This window comes from Nuphar pumila, chromosome 2 (genome assembly GCF_984573655.1).
Source record: "Nuphar pumila chromosome 2, dmNupPumi1.hap1.1, whole genome shotgun sequence".
Classification (NCBI taxonomy): Eukaryota; Viridiplantae; Streptophyta; class Magnoliopsida; order Nymphaeales; family Nymphaeaceae; genus Nuphar; species Nuphar pumila.
Genome location: NC_143250.1, coordinates 139,598,291 through 139,615,793, shown reverse-complemented (window position 1 = coordinate 139,615,793; position 17,503 = coordinate 139,598,291). Strand labels below are relative to the sequence as shown.

The window sequence follows — 17,503 nt, the reverse complement described above, 5'->3', positions numbered from 1 at the left end:
TTGGTTCATATCGCCGACCCCAATTGTTTTGGGATGAAGGCGTAGTTGTTGTTGTTGTATCATATATTTTTCATAATTTCATAAATATTTAAGTATGTTATTTGTGATATCTGGAGATTCACAAATAATTTCATGCAAAAGCGTGTAATATATGCGAAAAAATAAGCTATTTGTGAAATTAGTAGTAAGTGTTTCATACATAAATTTATGCGATTCCAGAAAGTATATGCAAAAAAATAGGATATTTATAAATATATTTATACAAAATATTCACGTATATGCGAAAGAGTAGGATATTTATGATTTTGGTGGTTTCAGTTTCACCAAGATTTTACAAATAAATTTATTTTGAGTTCGTGAGTTTCTATATAAAAAAATGTGCGATTATGGATTTAAGTGGGTGTTGGATGTAGTTAATGGGCGGTACAATTTTATCTCAAAAAGACCTAAATTCATAGTTTTGAAGGGTAAAAGGGTCTTAAAGATGTCAGATATTTGCGATTTTAGACATAAAGAGAATATAAAAAATATAATGTTTTAGGGAATCAAGTCAAATTACCCATACAATATGGTCCTTTTCGAGGATTTAAACCTATAGTATGCTAGGAGGGTTCAACAGGGTTGGACTTACGTGGACAAAGTTTGGGTGCTAGGCTTTAGGATGCTAGGTTCGATTGAATTATGGATCTGCTGTAAATTTAAATTGTAAATAAAAATGATCAATATTTATGAGGACGAGAAAGTCCATAAATAACGAATATGCAAAATCTAACACTTAAGTTTGCAAAGAATATCAAATATGCTCACATTTCGACCTAACCTGGAAAGTCGATGCGAAGGATACCACAACATCATCAGAATGCATTAATTTTTTTTGTGAGAATCGCCATAATGAAAGAGAAAAAGTGTTAAGGGTTCTAGAAGAAAAAACTTAATATTTTTTCTAGAAACAAACTAGAAAAAAAAATAAAGTGAACAAAAAATAACTTTATATATGATTCAACAAGCATGCAAATTTCATAGAACTTTGCAATGTATGATATATGCAAATCATCACTTATTGGTAGATTTCTATGAGAATCAGTTACTTAAATGAGATCTGCGTGACCCTATGCGAACTTCAAATTATATATGTAAATCTAGTACAATATTTACAAAATTTCCAGGTTTCAATTAAAGGAAGATTACTTGCAAAGTTTTCACCACAAAGAATGGTGCAAATCTACCTTTTAGTGAGAGGGTGTGATACTTGAGAAGCATACCAATATATCGCGTGAACTTCAAAAAATTTGCTCATGCGAACGTTAAAATGGTGTTTCTAAAGCCGAACATTTTTTAATTTAAACAGCAGGTGTATTTTAAAAAATTATAGGGTCTTTCAAAAAATGCATCAATTTTGTCGTACACTACAATCTTTTTTGTTTTTTATTGTATAGTTGATACTCTGTACTCCTTAATATACCGGTAGGGGTGTGCCTAACCCCAACTTACCTTTAGAAAAAAAAAAAGGATTATCAATGTGCCAGGTATGACCCAGTCTCGATCCATACAAGATCCAACAAGAGGGTTTGGTAACCAAAGAAGGAGTCCTATTAACTAATCGGGTCAGACTTGTGATATCTGATTAGCATACAAACCAGGTCTGGTTTATGAAATTTCGTACCAAGTCTGAGACTGAACCAAGTTTTGATTAAGATTTGCAATTTTTCAATGTAAAAAGTATAAATAATACTAATTTTACAACCTAAGAATGGTTATCCCTATGAAAGATTCAGACCTAGGTTCAAACTCAGCACCAGCATCTCTTAATCGGATTCAGATATGAATATACCCGATTTTGAAAAACCCTCAACCATTGTGACAAATACTGTGACATTTACGAAAAAATCATGAAAAAAAAAGCGAGGAATTACTTAAACGATAAATTCTCATGATATTTTTTAAAAATCCTGCAATACTTTCGTTTGTGACTAAATATCACAATAATATCGTGGTATTATCTGTTTCTTTTAATTTCTGATTTTAACTAAGGGTGTAACTGGGTTGGTTTGGGCCGAGGGCCTTATCAGACCTGATTCTAAATGGGGTTTAAAAGTTACACCCAAACCCGATAGAATCTTATTTGGGCCCGGGTTCAGTTTTGGTAAGGCTAAAAGTTGCAGACCCATATAAGTTAACATGTTTGGGTATGTATTGAGTCGGGTCTTCAATAGACCCGTTTTTTAATCAGGGTATAAAAACTAGACCCGACCCGACCCATTTTGATTAGGGCCCGGGTTTGGGTCTGGGTATGGCTGAAAAGTATAGACCCACATGGGTTAACGGATTTAGGCATGATTGGTTCAGGTTTCAACTCTATGATTGGTGTTCTAGACCTAATTACTCACCAATCAAAAATATGTAAATAAATGAAATCATAAAAATATTATATGTTGACAAATGAGAAGCTTATTAACTATTCTAAACAATAGTGAGTTGGGTTTCAATGGGTTCAGTTCGGGTTGATTAACGTCTAAAACGGGGTTCGGTTTGGGTACAGTTAGGTTCAGTTCAATTATAAAACGGGTTTGAGTTTGGTTCGGTTTGGTTTTTTGTTACGTGGAACCATTTGGGTTGGGTAAAAAACTCTGGTCAGGTCCAAACAGGTTCGGGTCTTCATTTATAATACCCACGACTGTTATTGTTACGTGTCTATATTTTGAACCCGACCCAAATCCATGGATCTACTAAATTCGGGTCAGGTACAATCAGTTCAAGACATCCGGATGGGTCAGATATACCCGACCCAGTTACACACCTGTTTAAGTTTTGCTTTTGACCCCCCTCCCAAACACCCAACGCATCTGTCGAGCACCAAACCTAGCCCCCTTTCCAAGTTCTGATTTCTCGCCGGTGAATAAGAAAACTTTTCCGGCATCGTCAGTGAGCGAAAGGAGCCCTAGATTTCCGACGAGCGTCCATTGCCCTCTGCCCCATCATCTCAACCGTCGATTTCTCTACCGAGGAACCCTAATTCTCGGTGCCCCCACCCTCCGGTTCGACTGTTCCCGGAGTCACACCCTAGGTTTCCTGTTTCCTTCCCCCTAAAACCTCCCAAGGCCGAATCCTCCCACTGCCACCGGTGGCAGCAAGGATCCAGCAGCAGCAAGGCACGATTCCGGTGCAGAGGCAATCACCGGTGAGTTGCTCTCTCTCTCTCTCTCTGAAACGTGGAACATTGGTTTTTTCTTGTTTCTTTCTGCTATTTTTCTCTTTGTCAATATTGCAACGTAATCTGCGCATTAAGTTATATGGGTTAAATAAGTTGTTCTTTTATAGTGAGCATATTCAAGAAATTAGCTCCTCAGAGTATGATACCATAAGTGCACCTACAGCTGATTTCTGCTGGACTTCTGGAGATGCTGCTGATGGATGTCAATTCTGCTTTAACCACGTTCTAGTAGATGGGTCTCTTATGGCTAGAATGAATTAGGCATTTGAGTTGCATGTGATGTGTTGTTTGCCCCTATAAGGAATTTTCTATCAAACTAATGCAAGGAAGAAGTGTCAATTGCTGGAATTTCAAAGTGATGAGATATCAATCTATTTCAAGCTTTAAGACTTCTTCTGTGTGTCAAAAGTGATTGACCATCAAACTAATACATAGAAGAAGTGTCAGTTGAACCTAGAGGTCCAGTATGTCATGAGGGTGAGATTTTTTTCAAGCCCTTGTCTGTGAAAGGAAATTTGTCATACTCTTCCCCTTCTGGACCCAGTTCTTGAGCATGTTTGCTTGCACATAGAAGAAAATTACTGATAAGTTATTGCTTGAAGATACTAGTTTAGCTGTTAGGTACTTGAATTTCTTGTTAGTAAATGACTAGATGTTGCTTAGTTGCAACTTAGCATGATGTTATTTGATTTATTAAGTGATTTTAGAAGAAATCATGTCCTTTTCTAGCTTTTTTGTATTTAGTTTACTAATAGTACATTATTTTTATACAAAATCAAAAGTTAACAGAGCCCGGACGAGTCACCGAGTTGACCCACCCGAGTCACGAGCCACTAGTGGACAAGCCAATTCCCGTCACTGGGTTTTCGAACCATGTGATCGAGGATCTTGAGCGCTTGGTAAGTCTGATTTGATTGTGTGGATGGGTTCCTTTTACAGCTTCTCAGATGAATTCTGAAGCATTTTTCATTTGATTCGGATGATGGTCGGGCTTGGTTGTATCACGGCGAAGGTTTTTCTATTACCCATTTGGGGAAGCACCAATTTTTCTTGAGGATGGCATTCACAGGCTGTGTCTGTGAAGCCTAATGCGATGGGTTTCTTGCATCGCTTGGTTTGTTTTCGAGTTTATGAGGATGTTGAAGTTGATTTGTTATAGTCGGACACTTTCTTGTATATGTTAGTGTGATTGTATTGTTGTGAGTTATTGGAAATTATGATGCTTGGTTGGTTGTTAAGCTGTTTGGATGAAAATCATCATCAAGTTGAACTTGTCTATTCTCAGTTATTTACATCCTGGCAAGTATAAATTTGTAAGAATGGGCTATAGTGGTTACTCTAGCAATGAATTTTTATATTATTGAAGGGGAAGTACCATTTTTGGTGAGCTAGGTGTTTGGATTGTTTATGGGCCTCATATTAACACACACCGAATCTGAAATAGGACCTGCACCCGAACTGGAACGTTGAATTTGTCCAGGAAGACTCAATCGGAAATGGGCACAAGTTGGTTAGTAAGAGTTGGGCTTAGACCCATCTGTCTTCTGTTCTTTTGTAGCCATACCAAGGAGCTTTTCAATGTCAAACTATCTATTAAAAGATGATTAAAGTAGAGAATTTATGCAGAGGAGCTTGGTGGTTTGATATCAAAGAACATCTTGAATGTTTTATATCCGAGAACTTCGACATCTATATGAAAGTACACAAATTGATCACTTAACTTGTTCAACAGTTAACATGGTGTTTAAGTGGTATACTGCTCACTAACCAGCATCAACAACTTGGAGTTTGTTAACATTTTTAGTTGTTGGTGCCTAATCCACTAGGGCCTGGTTATCTGCTTAAATCTAATATTATCAACTAAGACTTGGTGCATCTTCTTGGATCAAAATTATGAACTACTTTTCTTGAGAGTGTGGCTATAGGGAACCACTTGGTTCATGTGTAACTGTCTTTCCTGTTGCAGCAGACCACAGGCAAATGTCGCTCGATTCTGGTACCAGACACGAGTGACTAGGACATGACTGACTTGGGGCCCAGGTGCCAGATGGATACAACTGAATGCTTTCTGCAGACATGGACATAGAAAATTCCGTTGTCCACATGAACTCATAGTGTAGTGACAAGGAAAGCATTTAAGAAAAAGAAAAAAAAGATATTAGACATCCTAATCTAGTTATCACTATGGAAACCAAGAAGAATAAGTTCTTAGAAAGAAAGTGGTAAAGGGAAAAATAATCTTGAAATTCTATGCATAATTAAACAAGACAAATTATAATCTTGGAACTAGAAAATATAATCAACATTGAAGGACAGAGAAGCAATTTTGGAGGCTATCTTATTCAACAGATGATATCTGGTAAAATTTCAGGGACACCAAAAACAAGAGACGGAGAGAAAGAAAACCTAAAGGACACATGGTTGTTTAAATTTTATCATGTGGTGAATCTGGGCTTTGCTTGAAACACAAGGTTTATAGAGATAAGGCTTTTGATTAAGGAGTTCTTATCTGCAGTTATCCTTCCTCTCATGTAATGGTTTAGCACATCCTTGGTCAAGTTCGTAAATAGCTTATAAGTCCTGAAAGTTTTTCTTTATGTAGCCTGCTTAGGTAATAAACACTCTACCAGTCGATGGCCAAGTCCTTGCAATTCTGATCGGTGACTATAACAGAAAAACATGAATGTCTCAGTGAGCGAAAACTATTGGTCATCAAATTTTCTCCCACTCTAAGTGTTTCCTCTTATATTAAGGAAATCAAATAAAGGACACCTAAAGGGGAGGAAACAGTCATTCAAGGAAGAATGGATGAAAGGGGAGGAAGGGAAGACATTGGATAAAGATTGAAGGGGTATGATGGTCTGGGCATGAAGGTGTAAGTAACATTTTTGCCATTCAATGCTGTGTGAAGATGCAAGTAGCACTGTCAATGCCATTCATATGAATTAACCTACATCCGTGAAAAATGAATAAGAAGATTAATCCACCAAAATGAGAAAAAATATTCTTTGTTTTGATTCAAAAAGAGGAACTTGTATGGTAGTGGTCTTTGGCTGATTCTTTTGTTTTTTCAGTTTCTTGTAGGTTATGGCAAATATCATTTTGTACAGCAAAAAGGAATATTTTTGAATTGAGGGCAATTTCAACTTGCATGTAAAACATTGATTTATCTTCAACTTGCTTAACTTGTTTATTGAGCATAAAAGTTGGGTAAAAATTTTCCCCTCTCAGTTGAATCATTTTTTCTTTTTTATATCCCGTTGGGATGATAAGACCCACATCCCATCTTGGTGGCACTCATTCCATTTGTTTAGGATACTTCTTGAGGTGCCTATCGTGGATTATGTTATTGAACATTTTTTAATTACAAATTTTCACTTCAAATTTTAGTGCGTCTGTTGACATCATTTATTTCCCAAATATGTTCCTTTTATATCTTGTGATATTTTATCATTCCCTAAAAGTAGAAGCTAACATGGCCAGTCTAAGTAATTGGAATGACCCACTTGAGTCACACATGAAGATCGAGCAAGTTAATCTGCAATTGTGGTTCTTCATGCAACAGTCTTATTTAAAATTTGGTGTCTATTATTTTCTTTGAATATGCCATTGACTATTATTTTAGATATTCTTGATTTCCTGGTGGAATCATTCTATTACTCTCCACTTTGTGGATGACATTGTAGTAAGAAATTTCTTTAGGTCTTTGTGTCACCCTTTGGCCTATTGACCGAGTGTTCCGGGCTTTCAAGGTACCAACGATTGTAATCTGAATGTGGTCTATTTCTTCTGGTGCTCCCATGAGATTTGAACAATATGTTATCTTTCTGGCGCTCATGAGATTTGATCAATATAGTATCTTGGTGCACTGCCTCATAATTGATGTCAGGATCTTCATTTGGTGTAGATGGACAATTTTTGAATTCTATAATTCAGTTTGGGTTTTTTTCCCTACTGGCTTATATTGGGAGAATGGAGCTTGTCTATCCAGTCTTGTTGGCAATGAATTTGGACTTGTGTAGTTTTGATAGAATGGAGCCTGTCTATCTAGTCTTGGTGGCAATGGCTTTGAGCTTTCGCAGTTCCTTTCTTTCTTTTTTATTTAAATCTTACATCATTGTTTCATTTAATCAATCCTTCATTATTTTTTCAGGGATCTCATGACCTTTCAGCTGAGCCTTCTTTGTTCACTCTCTTGTTTGAAAATAGGATAGCATACTTTAACTACATTTTTCAACCTGCACTAGGTTGTGGTCCTCCAGAGGTTCTACTGCAGTGGAATCAGCTTACCTGCATCATTTTTACAGATGACCATAGTTGGCAAACCCGTGACTTGGGCTCGGATCGCTCGACCCTTGACTCGCGGGTCAGCGGGTCGACTCGGTAGCTCGGGTAGGTTAGGACCTAAATTTTTTAAGTGTTTCTTTTACATAGTACTTTAAATATTGAATATAACACTATATTTTGTACAATGTAAATTCAAATAATCAAACTCCAAACAGCAAATTCACTAAATCAAAGCATCAAAGAACAAAAACTACAAAAGGTTCTACCATATTCTAATTTCCACCATGTCAGTTTGAATTAGTAAAAGACAAAAAGTTAAAAAAAAATGCAGCACATGAAATAACACATAGTCAAAAAACAAAAAAAAGACCTGGCTACTGGTGGTGGTCACTGGTGATCAGGTCACCTGGTGCTAGGGTTTGAGGAGAGGAAGCCAGGTGAGAGATTTCTCAGTAAAAAAACAAACTTTTATAATGTTTAAAATCGGTTCGTATCCGGAGAAGTTGAGAACCTATTCATAACCCAATACGAATCAGTATTTTTGTACAGAACCGGTACATACTGTCTCAGTCCTGAATTAGATGATTCAGGACTGACTCGCTGGGTTGCCGAGTCGAGCTATTCCATACCGATTCACACCCGATCCTGGGTAAACCAGGATTGGGGTGACTTGGTGGCCCAGTAACCTACCGATCCGATCCGACTCGGGCGATTCCCGAGTCGGATTGCCGGGTTTGCCAACTATGCAGATGACATTTTAGTCATTCATCAAGACTAGTTGCAGCAAGTCTGATAAAGTGCTTGTCCTTGTAGATGTTGAAACTACCCTATACACTTCATTGACCACCAATATGTATGTCTTTGTGCTTTTCTTAAGTTCAACAAGTTGAACATGATAATAAGTTAGTGGTTCGTGTGATATTTTGCCAACACGTATGTCATACAGACACTTCACTTTTGCATGTGTATTCCGTATCGACACGATACGACACTCGGGTTTCATGGGCATGACGCGACATTTCATGGGCACAATCAAACCAGTTTCACACAGCCAACACGTGTCATTAACTTTATCTATTTTTTTATGATCTTATTTACTTATTTTATATTCACTTCAAATTATTATTTTTATTTATCATCAATTACATTACATTACAATTTCAATTTACTTTCATTATTTGATGTTCCCAATTATAGTGATTTTGAATTGTTGTTTTACACATACACACACATATACATCGATGTGTGTGTACAGCTGTGTCCCTGTGTCCTACTTATGGAAAATTATCGAAGCGAATATCATATCCACTCCCACATCCGTATCCATGTGACATAGACCAACATAGTTCTTGGTTGACTGACTCAAAGGGGAAACTGTATTCTGGCCATTGGGCAGAGATGGGAAAAGACATAAAGGAGAAATGGGATGAGGTCGGCCAGGGAAACTCTTGTCGGGTTGATTTTATGAATGCTAAAGTGGTCCTTTGGATACCTTTAGTTTTTGAAATGATAAAGGAATATAGACACCTTTAGTTTTTGAAATGATCATATGAAAACCTGTTATCTCCTTTTTCCACCATCTCCTTAAGATGAAATTCTTTGGATGGCAAGTGCTTGCTAGCCAATTGACCTATCCTAGAACTGCAATTGATACAATAATTGGTGAATGGTGAATTGGAGAAGTAGGTCGTTAGTTGCTGCATTTTGATTGATGCACGTAATGAAGGTGATCTTCTTTAATGTTGTTGACTCCATCAGATGGGCATCTTTGACCCTACGGAAGTTGACATGCATGCACATGCACTATATCTTGCCCATGCATTAACCACCTAAAGTTAGGAAGTGTCTTCCCCCCCCCCCCCCCCCCCCCCCCCCCCCCCCCACTTTCTTATAGTTATTTATATGCAGGTTCATAGTCTTCAGACTTTTATTGCTAGTTTTTTTTTATATTTACATGGAGAAAACGCCCCCAAGATCAGAGACCTAGCCGCGCTGGCTCTGCCTGCCATACTTACAGTCGCTATCCTGGCAGCGTAAAACTCTGTGGTCTTACCCAATCGCCTGGAACCTCTTCTGTTGTTAGGGTGGTTTTCTTGTTTCATGCTTGCACATCTCTACTTTCAGGAATTGGTCATTATTTAAATATCATTCAGAATTCTGGAATGGTCTTATTTCTTTCCCCATTTGACTTGTATCATAACTGTAATATCCATATGGAGAGTAGCTGTTCATGCTAGAATGTCATCAGGATGCTACAAACTACAGCTTCTTATTGAACTTATGAAGCTATGCTGATTCTATTTTGAAATATGTGGGAGTTTATCTCTTGAGATGTAGGAAAACCGTTGAAGAGACTGATTTGCAAAATTGAGTTAGAAGTAATGATGTTTTGCTTGTTTTCACTTTCAGTAGGCTTGGGACATCGTTAATTAAGATTCTAGACCTTATTTGGATGCTTTTCCAGTGCCAAGATAAATAAGGTGCACTATCCAACATGAAAAATATTCGGTGAAGAAGAATAAAGAGGAAGGGACTTGGAGAAGTGGGATAAGGTTTAGAAGGATTATTGGAGGGCAGCTTATACTTCATTGTATGTCATTCAATTTAGTAATTGCTATTGGTGCCATTCAAGATTGTGATATTGTGAGCAAGGTTGTCCTGCCCTGTGCAACCTTTAGACTGCATGAGTAAGGTGTATAGAAGTATCTTTTTACTGGAGCGACTTCTTTCTAGTGTTTTCTGTTTCCTTTGTTATCTCCCTTTGTTTTAGATAAAAAAAAATTCTTGCTCGTCAAATAAGTGAAGGGGAAATAAAATAAAATAAATAAAAGCAGGTGCTGGAGTTATAAATCGCAAGTCAGCATTCTGAACTGTACTGGAATATTTGTCCATCCAAACTTAAGCTGTCATTATTAGCATTGATATCAACATCATATATGGATTCAGCATTTTTGTGGTTGATCTTATTTCCAAATCATTTTCCCGCTGTTTACAGACATTTGGGCATCATATCCTCTTAAATTTTCCAAAGAATAAAAAGGCATCAACTATTAAAGTAACTTTAGGTAGCATTTGGAATAACTAGTTTTCCTATGCAAATTTGTCAATTTCTGTCTCATTGTTCCGCACTGTATTTTCATTCATTCAATGTTCTCTTTTGTCTCTGTTGTAGTCATTATGCATCGTTAGTCTGACTGGTTTCTCTTCTAGACAGGTACAACAGACTAGCAGAATTGATTTGCTTTAGAAAAAAGAGCTTTCAGAATAGATAAGCCTCTGGATCAATCAAGAAAGGCCAATCTTATTAACTGCTTTGGAGTGTGCATCAACTCAATCCAGCCTCCATTTATATTCTTCATTTCTACATCATCTGTTTCTGCATTTTCCTTTTAGACAAGTATTAACAAGATAATTAATTAGTACTTCATAATCTTAAAGTGAGGTTGTCAGCACATTAAATGGGGAAAAAGAAAACTGAGGAGACGAATCCATCATCTGCGAAGGGAAAACTCAAAGATTCTGCTGCTTCTAAAGAAGCCAATAAGAAGGAAAGGATGTCAGTGTCTGCTTTGCTTGCTAGCATGGACCAAAAATCTGAGAAGCCAAAGGCATCATCCGCAAACTCCAAAAGTAAATCAAAGTCCACTGCAGCTGCACGCTCCTCTTATACAGATGGCATAGATCTTCCACCTTCAGATGATGAAGATGAATATGAAAAGGGAGAAGAGACAGAAGTGTCTGCTCGTCTGAGAGGAGGGCAAGCGAAGGATGCTGCCACAATTGATATTTCTACCTCCATTAAGGAATTGAAGAAGCGTGAGAAGAAGGATGCAATTTCTGCCCAAGCCGCTGAGTCTGCAAAACAGGAAGCTCTCAAGGATGACAGAGATGCATTCACAGTTGTCATTGGTAGTAAGTCGTCAGTCCTAGAGGGAGACAGCGAGATGGATGCAAATGTAAAGGACATCACAATTGAAAATTTCTCTGTTTCTGCTAGGGGAAAGGAGCTTCTGAAGAATGCTACTTTGAAGATATCACATGGCAAGCGTTATGGGTTTGTAGGCCCTAATGGAAAAGGGAAGTCTACCCTATTAAAATTGCTTGCTTGGCGGAAAGTGCCTGTGCCCAAGAATATTGATGTTCTTTTAGTCGAGCAGGAGGTTGTTGGTGATGAAAAATCTGCACTGGAAGCTGTTATTTCTGCTAATGAAGAATTAATTAAGCTTAGAGAGGAATCATCCAGGTTGCAGAGCCTCCCTCTGGATGGAGATGAGAATGATGATAATGATGCACATGACTCTGGAGAAAAACTGGCAGAGGTTTATGAAAAGTTACAGCTGATGGGTTCGGATGCTGCTGAAGCACAAGCCGCTAAGATCCTTGCTGGTTTGGGCTTCACGAAAGAAATGCAAGGCCGTCCTACCAAGTCTTTCAGTGGAGGTTGGCGAATGCGAATCTCATTGGCCAGGGCTTTATTTGTACAACCTACTCTTTTACTGTTGGATGAACCCACCAACCATCTTGATCTCAGGGCTGTGCTGTGGTTAGAAGAGTATCTGTGCAGGTGGAAAAAGACACTAGTGGTTGTGTCTCATGATCGTGATTTCCTGAACACTGTTTGCACTGAAATCATACATCTTTATGATGAGAAGCTCCATTTCTATCGAGGAAACTTTGTTGATTTCGAGAGCGGCTATGAACAGAAACGGAAGGAGAGCAACAAGAAGTTTGAAGTCTACGAAAAGCAACTTAAGGCTGCCAAGAGGACAGGCAGCAAGGCTCAGCAGGATAAAGTCAAGGAACGGGCAAAATTCAATGCCAAAGAAGCTTCCAAGAGCAAAGCAAAGGGCAAGATGGTTGATGAGGATGAACAGCCACCGGAGGCCCCAAAGAAATGGAAGGATTACAGTGTGGAGTTCCATTTTCCTGAACCTACAGAGCTCACCCCTCCTCTCTTGCAGCTGATTGAGGTGAGTTTCAGCTATCCAAACAGGGAAGACTTCCGTCTGTCCAATGTTGATGTGGGTATTGACATGGGAACAAGGGTAGCGATTGTGGGGCCCAATGGTGCTGGGAAATCTACTTTGCTCAACCTGCTAGCAGGTGATCTTCAACCTTCTGAAGGAGAGGTGAGGAAGAGTCAGAAATTGAGAATTGGCAGGTATTCTCAACATTTTGTTGATCTCTTGACCATGGAAGAGAACCCTGTCCAGTATCTTCTCAGGCTTCATCCTGATCAGGAGGGGTTAAGCAAGCAGGAGGCAGTTCGCTCAAAGCTTGGAAAATTTGGACTCCCCAGCCATAACCATCTTACTCCAATTGTGAAGCTTTCAGGAGGGCAAAAGGCTCGTGTGGTGTTCACTTCGATTTCCATGTCAAAGCCCCACATTTTGTTGCTTGATGAACCCACCAATCATTTAGACATGCAGAGTATTGATGCATTGGCTGAAGCACTGGAAGAATTCACTGGGGGTGTGGTTCTGGTTAGTCATGATTCTAGGTTGATATCCAGAGTCTGTGAGGATGAAGAAAGAAGTGAAATCTGGGTTGTGGAGGATGGAACCGTGAGGACATTCCCTGGTACATTTGAAGAGTACAAGGAAAGGTTGCAAAGAGAGATCAAGGCTGAAGTCGATGAGTAATGAGTTTGTGCTTAGGTAATATATTTGTTTTCCCATCATATAATAATTAAGTCTATCATGCATCCAATCTCAACTGTCTTCTGTAAGGATACTGAGGAACATAAATTTATTGTGTGTGCCCAAGATTTGCTTGGGCACGTGAGGCTTTTGTATTACTAGGCACTGAATTTTTCTGGTCTTCTTGTGATTCCTCTTCACTTTTTTTTTACCCCCTTGTTCTTTTCCAGTGGTTTGGTGGTCACTCACTCTTGTTCTTGAGATACTATGTTATTTTTCATAATATATACAGGGATAGTATTTGCTGGACACTTTTGTATGTCTAAGCCTCTTTTCTTTTCATTATTTTGTTTTTTTCATGAAACTAAACTCACAGCTGTTGTCTATCTGTTTTGTTTAGTGCAAACCGGCTCTTTGAAGGCATGGTTTATAAGTCTTAAAAAATCAATGGTCTACAATGTACAGTATTTTCTGGATACTTAAAAATCATGTTTTTAGGTCAAAAGAACAGGAATTACATGCAGATTCCTAGCATTTGGACAGGATAATATTTGTCTACACTCGTGGGTAATGAACCCCTAGTAAAAGACATTTTTTTTATTTTTTAATGTTTTTTTGTACATCTGACCCTCCAGATGTGATCTACGTGTTTGGGTTAGTAAAAATCAATGCTTGGATCATGTTATTCTACTATGTAAGATTTTTCAGATGTATCAAATTTTCAACCCTTATAAAATTGCAATTTTATGTTGAAAAAAATGATCAAGGGTTAATTTCTACTATTTTGACCATTGACACATCCATGGGGTTAGATTTGGTCAATCTATAAATACAAACTTATGTAGCAAATATATATACTATGACTAAGGGGATGAGCAGAATAGGGAGTCTATGTGATTGGTTCAACTAGCAGAGATTCTTGGCACAGGTGGAGTAAAATGTCAAAAAGTATGTGTCAAGCACATCCACAAAGGATCAAGAGAGTTTTTTTTTTATTCGGAGAAACCGCCCCAGGTTCAGAGACATATCTGCACTGGCTCAGCCTGTCGTACTTGCTGTTGCTGTCCATGTCGGCGTAAAACTCCAAGAGCTTACCCCTCAACCCTAAGGAGTCGCCAAGCTTTGGCTTACGCAGGGGTTGACGCCCATGGGATTTGAACCTAGACTTTTGTAAAACGGTCTAGGCCAGGTCCCACTATGCCAAACCCCTTGAGTCTAAGAGCGAGAGAGTTCTAGTATAGCTCAGGTGAGAGCAATATTGAGCAGACCTTCAAATAGGCACTCATCATTGGGCATGAGTATCCTTGTATTTATGTACCATTTATAACGTGTGGCATAGTTTAGACTAGTTGGTTGAGATTTGTGGTTTGGAAAGAGGAGGTCGGGGGTGTTCAATTCAGAGTCATATATTTGTTTTAAGGAGCCAGGTTGAGCTCTGCTTATTAAGAGCTAAGGTTCAATTCAGCTCACTTGAGCTCAGTTTCAGCCTAAACAAGCTGAGCTTGAGCAGGCCAGGCTTTGTTTGGCTCGTTTAATACCACAACTACGGTCACCTCTGTTTTAACCACGACCTTGCCAGTATCAGAGAAAAAATGTTCAACTCATACAAGCTCTTTTCTTATGTTTTATTCCGAATTAATGCACTGCGTTTTTTTTTATAAGCTGGGGTTAGGCCAATCCTTACTAGTGTAATCTTTTCGGAAAAAAAAACTGTACAGAAAAAAAACAAGCGATTTATAGTTTTTTCATGGGTTGGATGCCAATCTGGTGGCTGATTTTTACAGTTAAATCAATGGCCAGAACATCTAATCTGGTTAAAACTCGGGCATGTGCTGCTTAATAATGTTAAGAGGTTATGATGAAAAAAATATCAAGTGCATAGATACAGCCATATCATACTCCCATGAGATCAGATGCATCTTTTATACATTGATTTCACCTTTTGTTCAGAAGCAAGAATACTCTGGCCTTTCGATTTATAAGAACATACTTTCTCAGCAGACCCTCTGTGAGATGTGCCTTGAATTCCATGTTACACATGTCAACTTAATAAAACCATATTGAGAAAATTTTTGAAAGTATGTGTTGATAGTGGAGGGGCCGGGCAGTTAGGCCCGGGACCGTAGCCCACCATTGACTTCGTGGGGGTGCGAGGGAGAAGCTCCCTCTGTATGAACCTGATCCGTTTGTAAAAAGGTCCTATAAATATTCTTTTAGGGTTTCTTGTTGATGTAACTTCTTTTTGCAAGTTTGGGCTGTCTGTGCAGTTTTAGGGTTTTATGTGAAAAGAGAGCTATCATCTACCTTTTGTAATCCTCCTTCTTGACATAGTGAAAATCTCTGCTCCTCCGCAGAGATCAATGCCCTCACCCACCTTAAAAGTTGTATGGCTGATCGGATGACGGTCGAGGCATATGACTTGCCCAAGGGTAGGATGAGGGAGCTCTCAAGGTAAGATTGAGTATCTTCTCTCGACCCAAATGTATCCCAACCACACTATTTGGCGACACAATCATCACAACCCCATGCCTAGCTCAAATGTCCTTAAGAGTAATCAGGAATTGCCTCTGCTCCTCCATGAGAGAGAGAGACCTTATTTTTTTGATATTTACACGAAGAAACTGCCCTGAAGAACAGAGACTTAGCTGCGCTGGCCTTGCCTGGCGTATTTACGTCACTGTCTTGGAAGCACAAAACTCCATGAGCTTATCCCTTACCTTAGAAAATCGGCACACTTTGGCTTGCGCAAGAGGTGATGCTCATGAGATTTGAACCTAGATTGCCTGCCTAGCGGCCTAGGCCTCCATCCCACTACTCAAACCCCTTTGTGGCAGAGAGATCTTATTAGTATCATGAATGTCTGCATGAGAGAGAGAGAGAGAGAGAGAGAGAGAGAGATGTTTCTCCAATCACGGTGAGAAAAGAGGGGATCACAGTTCACACGGGGAGGACACCCCCACTTCAACGGCCAAAAGTGGGGCCCATGGATGCAACTTGCTAAGTGGATTGAATGTATGTATTATGATCCATATGATATTGTGATATCATCCAACTAACTAGGTCGACGACAACCCCACTTCACTGTGTTTGATCATTTGAAGGCGTTATATATCTTTTCTCCAAGGAAAACTTCTCGGCTTTCGATGGGACCCACATTCGCCATCAAACACATGATTTTTATCTTTGCCTTTTTTGCCGTTTTGAGGAGTGAATATCCCCAAAAACCAAAGACAAAAGGTTGTTGGATAAGCGACTTTTAGTGGGGTTTTGTGTCAAGCCGAAGGCCCAAAATCAAATCCTACTGGCGCATGGGAGCTGTCATTGCTTTATCACGGTTAGGGCATTGTAAGGCTGGGTGGTCGTGTCCTCAACTCAGAGTTTTTCCTCTCAAGGAAGCGGGCCCATTAAGTGAACCAGATCTCGGTGAGGGTTCCTTCATCATAAAAAAAAAGACTTTGTATCTCAGATTAAACTTCTCAAGGACAAATTTAACAAGGCCTCTCTCTTTCTCTCTTATATACTTGGACGTAGGGATGGCAGTGGACCGGGGCGGGGGCTGGGGACAAGGTCTCCACCCCCGCCCCGTCTCAAAAATTTAACCTTCATCCTCGGTCCATCCTCGTGGCGGGGGAGACTTTGGACCTCCACCCCGGTCTGTCTCAAAATATTAATCCCCATCCCCACCCCGCCCCTCCCCCACCTCGTCCCCGTCCCCATCCTCGCCCCCACCCCCGCCACATCCCCTCCCGGTCCCCGTCTTTACAAATGATGTGCTATTTTTTTCTAACTTTTGAAGTTTTACTACGTGCGTACATGTATATAAAAAAATATAACCAAATTTGTGCTCTTTTTTATAACTTTATAAGTTTTACCTACATGTATATAAGAAAATATAACCAAATTGCACAAGCTAATCAACCTATTCACCAAATACATTGAATTAGATAAATTTTGATGCAACCCAAATATGACATATAGCATTTTCTAACTCTATCCCTTTATGTATCTGAATAATTTATTATAGATATTTATTTGAGCTTCCAAGGTAGAAAGACATAATATGAACTCCTAAGTACTAGGGCTATCCAAACATTCAAAACTTATAAATAATATAGAAAGACTAGTTTTTCTTCAAAATTGCTAATATAATTATTTAAAAATTAGTTGAAAACTAATCATATTACCTCTTTGAGATATAGGTATAAGGTGTTCATATGGGTTGTGTGAGGTCAGACCAGCAATCTGAACTCAATATCTTATTCTTGAATTTGAATCTTAAAATAAAAAGAGCATTTGTTTTATCTCTTTTTAGTTGTACGTTTCAATCAAAATATGATATAATTTGTTTCAAACACAAATATTTCTA

The 17,503-nt window shown here is 38.8% G+C and overlaps 1 pseudogene across 2 annotated transcripts; it reads left to right on the top strand.

Moving 5' to 3' along the window:
- Nucleotides 1–2,838: 2,838 nt before the first annotated feature.
- LOC149847327 (ABC transporter F family member 4 pseudogene) lies at nt 2,839–13,442 on the top strand (annotated as a pseudogene). 2 transcript variants are annotated; one of them, XR_016430602.1, is made up of 2 exons: nt 2,839–3,178; nt 10,713–13,442. The product of XR_016430602.1 is annotated as an ABC transporter F family member 4 pseudogene, transcript variant X2 (transcript). The 2 variants fall into 2 exon arrangements; XR_016430601.1 differs by having other exon boundaries at nt 10,709–13,442.
- Nucleotides 13,443–17,503: the final 4,061 nt, after the last annotated feature.